Below are 14,471 nucleotides of genomic sequence, written 5' to 3'. Positions count from 1 at the left end.
AGCTTCCACAACTTTATCCTCAACTTGCTTCTCCGGTGCTTCATACCTCGTACCACTTCTCAAGTGAATGGCATTAACCGTTTCATGTCTTGGGGGATTACTTTGGGGTGGTAATTGGCCCTTTTGTCTTTGTGAGCTTGAAGATGCTAGTTGAGTTAATTGGGTTTCCAACATTTTGGTGTGGGCTAGGATGTTGTTGATGGTGATTTCCTTTGATTGAGTATCCTTTTGCATTTGAGTGAAAAACTCTTGTTGATTCTTTTGCATTTGGAGGACCGCTTTTTGAACATCAAAACCTTGGTCATTTTGTTGATTGTATGGAGTTTGATTTTGGTAACCTTGGTTTTGGTTGTAAAAGGGTCTTTGATTTTGGTTTCTCATGGGAGGTGAGGTGTATGTTGGTTGAGGGTTTTGAACATTTTGGCTTTTGTATGAGAGATTTGGGTGGAATTTGGTGTTTTCATTGTAATAGTTTAAATAAGGGGTACCACTCTTGTATGCTTGAAAAGCATTCACTTGTTCATTTGTTCCCCTATATTCACTTTGGTCATGTCCCAAAGTTCCACAATTATCACATATCCCACTTGGGATTGATTAAGATGCCGTCATAGCATTAATATCTTGCTTTGGTGATTTTGAGCCTTCTTCAAGTCTAGCCATAGCCTTTTCGAACTTCAAATTGATGGTATCAATGTGAGCACTAATTTGATCACCCAATTGAGTAATAGAGTCCACTTCATGCTTTCCTCCTCTAGTAGCCTTGCGAGGTCTACTATATTGTGAATTATGGACCGCCATTTCCTCAATCTTGTTCCAAGTTTGATTGCCATCAACTTCGGTGAACATTCCATTTGATCCCATGTTGAGAATGTTTCTTGAGTCTTCATAAAGACCGTTCCAAAATTGTTGTACCAAGAACCACTCGCTAAGTCCATGATGAGGACATGAGCGACAAACTCCCTTGAATCGCTCCCAAGCTTCATACAAAAATTCTTCATCTCTTTGCTTAAAGCCCGTAATTTGAGCTCTTAGCATGTGAGTCTTTTCCGGTGGATATAACTTTTTGTAGAAAGCTAGAGCCAATTTCTTCCAAGAATCAATTCCGAGAGTAGCTTTATCAAGGCCTTTAAACCATTGTTTTGCGGTGCCAATTAGAGAAAAAGGAAATAAGACCCATCGAATTTGGTCTTGAGTTACACCGGTTTAAGAAATCGCATCGCAATAGTCGCAAAAAGTCTCCATGTGAGAGTGAGGGTCTTCACTAGGCATCCCCCCAAATTGGCTTCTTTCGACTTATTGGATAAATGCGGATTTGGCAATGAAATTTCCGGTTAAGTGTTGTGGTGTAGGAGTACCATTGGGTAGGTTCTCCTCGGTTGGTACGGAATGTGATGAAAATTTAGGCATTGTGGGTTGATTTTGTTTTGGATTTTGTGTTGGGTTCTCCTCACCTTCTCTTGCAAAAGGGTTGATGAACTCAATAGGGTTTGGTTGAATATCTACAACCTCACCAATACCTCTCAAAGTTCTCCTAGCAAGTCTTCTATTGGTTGTCAAAGTCCTTTCAATTTCGTGATCAAAGGGTAACAAGTTACCTTGTGATCTTCTAGACATGCAAAATATCAAACAACTTGAAAATAATTAGAACAAACCTTGAGGAGTTTTACTTCCCCAAGGCAAAGAAAGACACAACTAATCACAATATAAGAAAATATAAATCAAGTTAACACCGTCCCCGGAAACGGCGCCATTTTTGGTCGAACTCACTTGGAGGTTTAGTTTTCGGTACTTGTCGTTAGGAGCACCTAGACCAAAACACAATTTATAACTCCACAAACAACTCTACAATTAGTAAAGAGGCAAGTAAAGGTCGGATCCGAAGGGACGGAAATTGAGATGAGATTTTCAATTGCAACTAGTGGTGTCTAAGGGTGTCACAATTTGGGGTTTGAAGTAGAAGATCACTAAACTAAATAGCAATAAAAGTAAACAAGCAAGATGATTTAAAAGGGGTGTAAACAATTGATAAAAGGCGCTAGGGTGTCATGGGGTCATAGGGGATTCATGGGAATTGATCATACAAACATATTCTCAAATTATAAGCAAGCAGTTATTGTTGTGATAGATCGAGTTGGTTTATATCTTACAATCCTAGGAAAGTTTGGGTCCCGGAGCCGAATCAATTAGATTGTACAACACCTACAAGTCGACTTAATCTTCCCTACTCAACTATATGCATGGTCTAATGAGACTCGAGTTGGTTTATGTCTTACAAGTCTCATTGAAAAGATAGGTGATGGGTAAAAAATGAAAGGATTCATAGGCTCGCATTTCATCAAACATAACATGTGCATAAGTTGAGATCACAACAAGCAAGCAAATAAACTATGACAACCTATTAATTTAAGCATGAATCATCCCCCATGTTGGTTACCCCTAATTACCCATTAACCCTAGCTAAGGAAACTACTCACTCATTATCATGTTGAACATGCTAGTAAGGTTGTCAATGACACCAACAAAGTAAAACATGATGAATGAATGAAGATAATTAACAATAATTAAAAAGGGATTAAGAGAATTATACCTACTAATGATTCCAATAATAAAGAAAGAATAATAGAAGTACTTGATGATTGATTGGAAGGTTGTCAATCTCCCAATAATAACCCAAGTAATCTTCAATTATCCAAAATGAAGATGAACCAAAGAGAGCTTAAGGAAATGAAATTTGTATTAAAACTTGATTAAATGTTGATTACAAGATTAAAGAGAGATTTGATTGATATAAACTACACTAGAGATTGCTAAGATGAACATGATAATCTAATTAGCCTAATGGGGTATTTATAGTGGGGATTAGTTACATAAATTAGGGTTTACTAAGGGCTTAAATGACGATTAAGTCCTTGAGGAATCGCCGGTCTCAAGGGAGACTCCGGTCTCCTTTTCGCCGGTCTTAGAAAAATATGCGCATCCTTCATAAAACAAGTAGAAGATGAAATAGCTGACACACAATCCGAGCGTCCGGGGCACGGGACGGGCGGATTGTGGGAGTTTTGAACGAGCGGATTCGAGGGGTGGACGGGCGGATTGTGGTGTTTCTGGACGGGCGTCCAGCTGGGGAAGACGCTCGGATTGCACCTCTTGGACGGGTGGATTGTGGGCAATCCGCTCGGATTGTCTTACAGCTTCTTCCTTTCATCTTTTCTTCCTTTCCTTTCATAAAATCCTTGAGGATTTACTCGGGGATGCAAGGATCTTTTCTCATCATTGCCCATCTACTATATTATGTACAAAGGCCTTCTAATATTGTTTTCTCTTTGATGCTTGGTCATTGAATTCAATCAATTTAGCTTCATTTTGCCATGAAAATGCAAGGTTTGCACTCCTTTCCTACAAAGGAAACAAAACCTCAAAGAATATGCAAAAAAAAGGACTAAAGACAATAAATGACCCAAATATGCACTAAAAAGCATGGGAACAAGGCTAATTCGGCGGCTAAATATGCTCTAATTATGGTCACATCAAATATCCCCAAACCAAACCTTTGCTCGTCCGAGTAAAGAGGTGACGAAGACTAGGACCGTTATTTAAACTAACCTAATAGCATAGCCGATATGAGACAATTAGCGGGTCTCACTCTGCCCCTTCAACTCACAACAAGACAACCATGAGGTAGGATGCCTTCTTGCAAGGCAAGGTGGGTCTTGCCAAAATGGCGACACATCCAAATATTAAGCACACAAAATCAAGTAATGGATGCATCTACAAAAGAATAGCCACTTTTCTCATCTAAGTGGCGGAAGTTATCTACAAGGGAAGCAATTCAAGGGTACACACTCCTTCATAGATGCAATTTCTTCAAACTACTAAGCCTAGAAGGATACCAATAAATCACCTCCAAATTGTGTCAAGCTAGGGTACCTTTGTCCTCAATCGTTAAATGCTTTTGTCAAGAGTAGACTCCATATGGTGTTAGAAACACTGGAGGATCGCGGAATTCCCCCTCTTGCCTAGACAAGAAGAAGGGTCGTCCCCTCTCTACCATGCACAAAAATGGATACGATGGATAAAGGGATCAATAGATATTTGAGTTTCATTTTGGGAGTTTGCTTTTGTTTTTGTTTTTCCCCCCAATTTCTTGTGGCATTTGACATTTGAGAACACTTTCTTTTGCCATTTCTTTTGATTTTTGGCTTTTCAATACTTGACAACTTTTTGCATTTCTTTGAAACATTTTCAAGGTCACCCCATATGTAGTGAGGGTGCCTTATATTTGAAGCATTAGGAGTCTATTTTTGCTCCTCTTTTCATTTGATGCATTTTGCAAACTTTCTTTCACTTTTCATTTCATTGAACTCAAATCAATTTCTTTTTGTGCCCATTCCCTTTGATGACAAAAATGTGGTAGAATATGGATGATGGATGCATGGTTTCAAGGGTCACCTTGGAATAAACGGTGGCCAAGGAGTTATCACACCACAAGGTACTCTTGACTAGGCCTTAATCCATGGGTCAAAGGATACTAGCATGACACATCCTAGGGTGTTTTACAAGTATTCTAACAAGGAAAGTCTTAAGAAGAAAAAAGCATCTACTAGGGCCTATATACACTTGTCAAGCTTCCCAAGTAGACGGTTTCACAAAATATTCTAACATGCAACTACATGCCATGATGCAACTAACACATATACATCCTAATGCAAGTGATTATACCAACTAATATGCCATATAATCTAAATGCAAGTCCTAAATTCACATTGTTATACCGCACCAATCAAAATAAAGCCACAAAGTCATTAACATAAAGATGAAAAAGGAGATTGGAAAGATCATACCATGCAGTCTTCAATATCCTCATGTCTCGGATGTGGCGTAGTCGATCAATGAGAACAAAGATAGAACAAACACAATATATACAATAATATATACAAGTCTATACTACAAAGGAAAAGAACTTGTTTTTGGATTTTCAAAATTTTCAATTTTTTTGATTTTTCGAAAAAAAATTTGATTTTTTTGGGGGTTTTTGAATAAAAGTTAAGTTAGAATTTCCCATCCCCACACTAATATGGGCATTGTCCTCAATGGCCAAAATGATAGGAAATTATGCAAATATGATGCATGAATTCTATACTAAATACAAGCTATACTAATCTACACTACATGATGTATGGGTTTTTGTTTATGACGGAGAGCGTAATTTAGATTACCTCCCGTTGCGTATGCATGTACTTCCCCAAACCGTGATAGACATTATTTCTAATGTCTTAAATTATGAGGTAGTTCATGCACACAAGATGCAATGCATGAGACTAAATTGTCATTTTGGATTTTTCAAACGGGAACAATAAAAGAACACTTCAATGTTGCCGAGATGTTAGTCCTCATGTTGCTAGGACTCTCCAACTATGATCAAGATAAAAATAAATAAAACAAAGAAAGAGGTAGACAAACCTCAAGAGGGTAGGAGCCTCCAAAGCTTGCTAGTCCTCCACCATATCATCATTTTCATCATTATCCTCCATAGAAGCGGACTCATCACCACTTCTCTCTTCACTTCCTTGCTCACTTTCTCCATCATCTTTATTAGCCTCTTCTTCTTCATCATCTACCTCTTCATCAACACCCTCATCATCATCAACCTCATCATCGACATTCCCATCTTCACCCGGTCTTTTACCCCTAGATGTGCTTGGAAAGAAGACTTCCCTATTCGCCCAACTAGGCAAAGGACATGAAGGATCAAGTAGTCCTTGCCTAGCTAAAAGAAGGAGGGGTGGATATTGAGCCAAGTATGCATCTACTCGATCATTGTAAGCTTGTTTATGGATCTCTTGCATAAGTAGAGTCATGTAGTCATTGCCCACTTCAACACCTTCGGGTTTGAACTCTTGATATTTGAATGGATAGGGTGGTGTGACAATGGAGGAGGAGGGCTCTTCAATTTCGCCCCTTTGTTGACGAATGATGTACTCGGCGCCTTTTGAGAGTGGAAGTAGGTAGTTTGTTCGATGAGCACTCAAGCGGCATATCTTGGAAGTCAAAGTGAAAGATCTAGCATCATTGGTGAGCCACCCATAGTTGGTGTCAAGAGAGTTGTACTTGACCCACTTGTACTTGTTAATCATGGCATCCATGTCAATGAGATGACCCCCTTTGATCGCCACATAGGTGTTATCCTTGTTGAAATTTGGATCAAAGTACTTGGCCAAGAGAGTAACTAGACCTCCATTTATGATAAAAGCGGTGCCTTCCTTACCACAATCAACATTGAGCCATCTTTCCACCAAAAGCCCGGATGGTGGACTAATCGAGCGCGACAAGCATGAAAGCTCACAAATTTCTTCCTGGAAATCGCCTCCCAAAGAGGAGCGGGATCATATTTTTCGGGCATCTTATGATAGTATGGTGTATCACGAAGACCTAATGCTTTACTCAAAACATCAAAGATGATGCGCCTATTCACATTGGCAAGGCGAAACTTGATGTATGTTCTAGTCTCTACCTTAGTCACTTTCAATGAACTCAAGAATTCCAAGGTAAGGGAGGGGTATGTCAATTCTCTTGTAGTAAACAATTTTCCCAACCCCATGGCTTCAAAGAAGGCTTTTGTTTGTTCAAGGACACCCAATTTGTTCAAGGCATCTTCACATATGAATTTGGTGGGTAGAACGGCTTTCTTATCATACTTGGCAAATGTATCCCTATGGGAGTTAGAAATGAAAATTACCTCCGGATAGTTCAAGAAATGAAAATAAAGCCAATCTAGGTCCCAAGGTTACTTTGCTCGCTAGCTCATCCATGTACCCCATATATGCATCACCTACCTGTCAATCGCATTTTATACAAATACGAAAGCCACAGTCAGTGGGGAGTAACTCCGAGTTCTCCCAGCCACGAAATGTCATAATTAATATAACATGTAAACATAAGAATATGAATATGAATAACACATAGCCTTAGCATATAGATGCTAGACAATCGTGCTTATCATGTGAACAACCATATAACAAGACATAGTCCTAGCATGTGAATACTAGACCGACTCATACTACACTATCATGTGAATCACATAACATCCAGGAATCCAAACTCTATCAACCATAGCCGGCTTGCATCTCACCTTCTATGATTCATAGAATCATCAAACAAGAAAGGACAATATATCTAGAGACAAGCATAAGTTCTTTGTACAGTCAATAGTCACTCTGTAACTCGAGTCTATACCTTGAGGTAAGGTAAACACCCTAGTCCTAAACCTGCGCAGACCTAGTGACATGCGGAAAACTACCGCATCCAAGACCCATGATAACACCACATGAGTACCCCTAAGGAGTCCACCAAAGGGTTGGCTAGTACTTAAGCTGACCACATACTTCTAAGAGTACGTCAGGAGGTCATGCCCTAACTTGGATCTAAACCCACCAAGCTAAGACACAAAGGCTATTAAGCGGTGAACATATACTCGTCAAAGACTATAATGGCCTATCTATGACGAAAGCCGAAATACTCACCTAGGACCTAGTCCCAACTTGAATACTTTAGCCCACACCACACAAGACAAGTAGGACACCCACTTACCCTAAAGAGTGTAGGAAATAATCTGTATACTTCCCTTAAACTAGAAGGATTATAACGAGTTTAACAATGATGATCAATGGTCATAAACAAAATACATAAACAAAGTATAAAGGATTTAGAATTAACCTTCGGTCCTAGCAAAATTGGCCTAAGAACAATATCAAAATTGATATTCGCCTATTAGTTGCACCCAAGACGATATGAGATATGCCCTTTGATTATGCTAGAAATCTATCTAAAATTTTCTGTAAAATTTAGTTGTTTTTGTGTTTTTCTGATGAGAGAGGAGGCAAGGTTAAAGAAAAGAATTAGGGTAGAAATAATTCTCTCCCTTTATTTCTTATAGTAACCGAAATTAGGAGTCAATTAGGAAAGAATAAATCTCTCCTAATTTTTGGCCTAACTGACCGAAATAAGGAGATTATTCTCCTTATTTTTGGTCTTTCCAAAAATATATAAAATATGTTGAATTGTCATCTAGTGAGGATCGAACCCATGACCTCTTGGTTTGTGTACCCTTACTATTACCACTATGACACATTCATCTTGTTGATATTAAACATAACTGATTATATTTAATTACGAATTAACAGATTAATTCGTCCAAGCTAACATTAAATATATATTTAACGAAATATAACTTATTATATTTAATTTACGAATTGACAGTTAATTCGTCTCAACTTAATATTATTTAATTTTATTAAATAATTATCTCATCAACACATTGACTAACTTTTTAGTCATTTTGGGCATCAATGTGATTATATTTCTATAACCACATTTCTCAAACACATCCTATAGGTGTGACCTTTAGGGACCAGTTGATCACCGCCATCTGTATGATAATAACGTCAAACTTTCTAGCAAGCCAACCGTTATTAGGTAAACGTTAATCAACTGATTAAATATACGAAGTATACCCTTGTGAACCTGTAAGAGATTTACAAATGTTATCACACTAATTTGTGGAGGACACAAGCTCCAACAAACTCCCACTTGTCCTCACAAGTGTATGTGCGATAACCAATTCTCATATCCTATAAAATTTCTCCCACTCAATGTAAAACAATTTGCAAATCCGAATTCACAAAGGTCGTATTTTACAAGCGATCAATATCAAGAGTGGTTTCCCCGACTAGAGAGTAACTTAACTGATAAACGAATCAACATTCGAGCATGGCCATGCATTTCAGTTACAACTCCTCGAGTGGCCCTGAGAAATAACTATACCTGATAAGGGTTGGATATTTTCCTCAACTCGAATCCTGCAGATGTAAGCGCAGTATGAAATAACCCAGAAAAAATCTACTTAGCCTCCAGTTACGGCAGACCGTGAGAAAGAAACCAAAGTCACCCAAAAACTACCTTAATTTCAAGAGACAGTCGATAGTCAAAAGAATCGACTCTAGGAACATAATGGATGTCCTATCCATGACCTGGCACCGAATGTTTATTAAACATTTAGGACTCCATTACGTTGTCACAAAAAGTTGTCCTACGAGGTATCGTCATAATCTCGTATCTGTGATCGATCAGTCAACTGTTTGACTTATGGCTCGTTGAACCCACCATCAATCGACTGCACAATATAATAGCCGGAGTTATCAGCTCACATTGGCGATTACGGACCAAAACAAATTATAATGTAATTCAGTTCACTTTGTGGCGTTCAATGTTGTCAGTACAATCCACATGAAAAACAAAATATTATATATAAAACGATGAAGTTATAAATAGTATATGAGAAAGATAATGTATCAAATCCATAATCAAGTACTACAACTCAGGAACATGTTTAATTCCCATGGAATTTACATGCCCTACATGCTTATCATAATTCAACGGTTTGGTGAGAGGATCCGCGATGTTATCATCCGTCGCAATCTTGTCAATCACTATCTCTTCTTGCTCTACGTAATCACGGATCAGGTGAGCCTTCCGAAGTACATGTCTAGATTTATTGCTAGACTTTGGCTCCTTAGCCTGGAAGATGGCACCTCTATTGTCACAATAGATGGTGATCGGGTCATTCGAACTAGGAACTACCGAAAGCCCTTGTAAGAATTGACGCATCCATATCGCTTCCTTTGCTGCCTCCGAAGCGGCATAGTACTCGGATTCAGTAGTAGAATCTGCTACAACACTCTGTTTGGAACTCTTCCAGCTGACCGCAGCACCATTAAGAGTGAAGATGAACCCGGACTGAGATTTTGAATCATCTCAATCCGTTTGGAAGCTAGCCAGTGTGTTTCACCTGGAGTCTTTTGGTACCGACTCGTCATTCTCAATGTATATGCCACGTCTGAACGTGTGCATATCATGGCATACATGATCGATCCTATTGCAGATGTATAAGGAACACGACTCATGCGCTCTATCCCTTCAGGCGTCGTGGGTGACTGAAACTTGCTCAACTGCATCCCAATCATTATAGGAAGGTTCCCCTTCTTGGAGTTGGTCATGCTGAACCTCTCAAGAACCTTATCCAAATAAGACTCCTGACTAAGTGATAACATCCGTCGTGATCTATCTCGGTAGATACGGATTCCCAAAATGCACTGTACCTCACCCAGATCTTTCATCTGGAAATGGTTCTTCAACCATTCTTTAACCGAAGATAGGAGAGGAATGTCATTCCCAGTCAAGAGTATGTCATCGACATACAATATCAAGAATACAATCATGCTCCCACTCGACTTGATGTATAAGCATGGTTCTTCGACCGATAGAGTGAAACCATACTCTTTTATCACATGTTCAAAACGATGATTCCAACTCTGAGAAGCTTGCTTAAGTCCATAAATGGAACGCTTAAGCTTGCATACTTTCTTAGGATGCTTAGGATCTATGAAACCTTCGGGTTGTACCATGTACAACTCTTCCTCCAAATAACCGTTTAAGAAGGCGGTTTTCACATCCATTTGCCAAATCTCATAATCATGAAATGCGGCAATCACTAAGATTATCCGAATGAAACGTAGCATGACTACAGGTGCAAAAATCTCATCATAATGCAATCCTTGCACTTGAGTGAAACCTTTTGCCACAAGTCGTGCCTTATAGATAACTGGTTGCGCGTCTACAGAACGCTTTATTTTGTAAAGCCATTTGCACTATAGAGGTTTTACCTTATTAGGTAAATCAACTAGATCCCATACGTTATTCTCATACATGGAGTCCATCTCGGATTGCATGGCTTCAAGCCATAGCTTTGAGTCGGAACAGGCCATAGCACCTTTATAGGTAGCGGGTTCATTACTTTCTAGAAGTAAAATGTCATTCTCCTCGACCATACCAATGTATCTGTCCGGAGGATGAGAGTCTCTACCCGACCTCCTAGGTTCCTCCGGAATATTAAACCTATCATAATTTGGAGGAACCACTTCCTCCATCCGTTCCTCGGTCGTTGGTTCTGGAATCTCCGACAGCTCGAAGGTTCTATTACTCGACTTGTTCTCGAGAAATTCTTTCTCTAAGAACGTCGCACTAGCCGCAACAAAAACTCGATGTTCGGTAGGCGAATAGAAGTAATGACCAAATGTTCCTTTTGGATAACCTATAAAGTATGTCTAGACCGATCGCGGGCCGAGCTTATCCTCGTGTCTCCACTTGATATAAGCCTCGCAGCCCCAAACCCGAATAAAGGACAAGTTGGGTACCGTTCCCTTCCACATTTCATATGGAGTCTTGTCGACAGCTTTAGACGGACTTCGGTTAAGTATAAGAGCGGCTGACAAAAGAGCATAACCCCATAATGATTCGTGCACTCTTGTGTGACTCATCATGGATCGAACCATATCAAGTAAGGTTCAATTTCTCCGTTCGGACACACCATTTAATTGAGGTGTTCCAGGTGGAGTTAACTGTAGAGCGATTCCACAGTCTTTCAGGTGTTGATCAAACTCATTTGAGAGATATTCGCCACCCCGATATGAACGGAGTGCTTTAACCTTTCTACCCAGTTGGTTCTGTACCCTGTTCTGGTATTCTTTGAATTTCTCAAAGGACTCACTTTTATGCTTCATTAAGTAGACATATCCGTATCTACTCAAATCGTCCGTGAAAGTGATAAAATATCTATAGCCATCTCTAGCGGTAATTGACATAGGTCCACATACGTCCGTATGTATGAGTCCTAATAGGTCACTAGCGCGCATTCCAACACCTTTGAAGGAAATTCGAGTCATCTTGCCAATGTGAGATGATTCACACGTGCCATATGTAGAAAAACCGAATGTGGGAATAGTCCCATTATCGACGAGTTTCTTCACGCGTTTCTCATTTATGTGTCCCATTCGACAATGCCATAGATATGTTTGATCTTTGTCACCAACCTTTAATTTCTTATTATTCATGTGTAATACTTCCGTGGTTTGATCTAAGATATAAATTCCATTCATGGAAACTGCTTTGCCATAAATCATTTCATTAAAAGAGAAAATACAACTATTATCCTTTATTGAAAATGTAAAGCCGTCTTTAGCAAGTACGGAAACAGAAATAATGTTCTTAGTTAAACTGGGTATATAGTAACAGTTATTTAAAAATAACTCAAAACCACTGGCGAGTTGGATTACATATGTTCCCTTCGAGGCAGCAGCAACTCGTGCTCCATTCCCGACTCGCAGGTCCACATCACCTTTTTCGAGAGGTATGATGAATGATTACACAGATGAGATCCAGAACCAATATCTAGTACCCAAGTTCCGAAACTTGCATGGTTAATGTCAATCATATGAATATAAGATGACATACCAACAGGAACGACGCGGCCTACCTTGATGTCCTCACTGTAAACGGAACAGTTCCTCCTCCAATGTCCAGTCTTGTGACAATGGTGGCACTGTATGTCACCGCCCTTGCTCTTTGCTTTCCCTGTGAGCCACTAGTCTCACCAGGCCCACTCTTACCATTTCCTGGCTTCTTGAACTTTGTCTTACCTACAGCTAGGTCGCCATGAGCCTTGCCCTTACCCTTACCTTTGTTGTAAATCGTGAGAACATCCTGCTTCATGCTCCCACTCAATTTCATATCCTTCTCGGTCTGTACGAGATGGGAGTGTAGCTCATGAGGACTCTTTTTCAAGTCGTTCATATAGTAGTTCGCCCTGAAGAGGCCAAAACCATCATGAAGAGAATGAAGCATTCGGCCAATGACAATGCTCTCACTGATCTTACAATTCAGTGCCTCCAGCTTCTCGACATTCTCAATCATGTGAAGAATGTGTGGGCTAACCGGTTGGCCCTTCTGGAGTTTCGCATCAAAGAAGCGTCAGGTATGCTCATATGTAACGATTCTCGGTGCCTTTAAGAACTAATTAGTGAGCGTGGTGAAAATCTTGTTTGCACCTTGGGCAATGAAGCGTCTCTGCAAATTGGTTTCCATTGCAAAGATGAGTACGTTCTTTATCGCACCCGCTTCCATAACGAAATCACTATAAGCGAGTGACTCGTTGACTCCTGCATTTAAGCTTGGGTTGACCGGTATTGGCTCAGTTAAATACCTGAGCTTACCGTCAGCAGTGGCAGCATTCCGTAGTGCTGCCTCCTAGTCCGCAAAATTGGACCCATCATTCTTCAGTCGAGTGGACTGATTCATTTGGTCCTTGAACATTTTTAGCCAGGACGAACGATCTAGTGTGGCACTAGGCATTAGGATTGCGTTATTTCCAGCCATTTGTTGTAACAGTATTATTGATAATAAACGTGTTCTACACTGCGAAAGAAGAATAAAATAATAAGCATGTGCATCGTTTTTATTTTAAGTCTAATGAACTAATGTCATAACGCGAAGACTCAAAACATTTATACAATTGACCTCCCTCAAGAATTATATAAATGACCCCAAGACTCAATTCTCTGTAAATTGATAAGCTAACCTTTTAGCTAATTCTACCGTTAGAATTCTTGGTCGATAAATTTCTGTAAATACTATCTTTAGTCCATCATAATCACGAGAAACTCTTCGGACTATGATGTTGAGGTAAACTAAGTGAACACAACTACATACCCAACGTAGAAGGGGTCATATTAGGCCTACCGACGAAGAAGGGATTCATAGATGTTTGCTCTTATAAAGACTAATCTCAATTTCCGTTTTAGAAGAAGATCCCATCAACTTTATTTAAATTCATTTTAAGTGAACTATAATCTAGCATGCGAGAATGATTAAACTAAAGTGATGGCTTAAAGACTGTGACATCATCATGTCCATGAAAACTAACATACAACCTATATGAGTCAATTTTCATGCATATTAGTAGTAGGTGGTTTGGTTTTAGGCGGAAAATGATGCAATTATTAACATGTGAACGAAACGCAATAATAATGAAAAACGTAAAAAAAACAGTAAAAGTCCTAGTGTGGCCTATCCCATTAAAATGAACAATAAATACAAGTTTGGAATCCATCCTTGGACCCGAGAAGCTTGTCTTGATGTTCCATCTTGATCCATGTAGCGGGAGTGAGCTTGAATCTTCATCTTTAGTCTTCTTTGAAATTACAATAAATAAAATTACATAATTGACCTATTTATTACATTCTAATTTCAAAACCCAAAACTAAAATAAAGGAGATTCGAGATCTCATAATTACATAAAAATCATGTTTCCTTCATTACGAAAACATAATTTGACTAAGGCCACACTAAGTAATACAAATTACAACCGATTGCAAAATTAAATACGTAAATAAAATTCATTCATTCGATACATTCAACAAAATTAAAAGCATCAACTAAAATAAATTAAACATACATTACACAATTCCTTAATTATGTTGATTAATTTATCCAAACCACCTATTTAAATTAAATTAAATGACAATTCCGCAATTTAATCACATTAATTTCATTCTTAATCCATATTAAACTTGTAATATGAA

At 39.0% G+C, this 14,471-nt stretch overlaps 1 non-coding gene across 1 annotated transcript; it reads left to right on the top strand.

Annotated features, from left to right (window-relative positions):
- The first annotated feature begins 928 nt into the window (after positions 1-928).
- On the top strand, positions 929-1,035 carry LOC141637027 (small nucleolar RNA R71). The gene has a single exon (XR_012541591.1). It is a non-coding gene; the product is annotated as a small nucleolar RNA R71 (small nucleolar RNA).
- Positions 1,036-14,471: the final 13,436 nt, after the last annotated feature.

This window comes from Silene latifolia, chromosome Y (assembly GCF_048544455.1).
Source record: "Silene latifolia isolate original U9 population chromosome Y, ASM4854445v1, whole genome shotgun sequence".
NCBI lineage: Eukaryota > Viridiplantae > Streptophyta > Magnoliopsida > Caryophyllales > Caryophyllaceae > Silene > Silene latifolia.
This window is presented reverse-complemented; position numbering and strand designations above follow the sequence as displayed.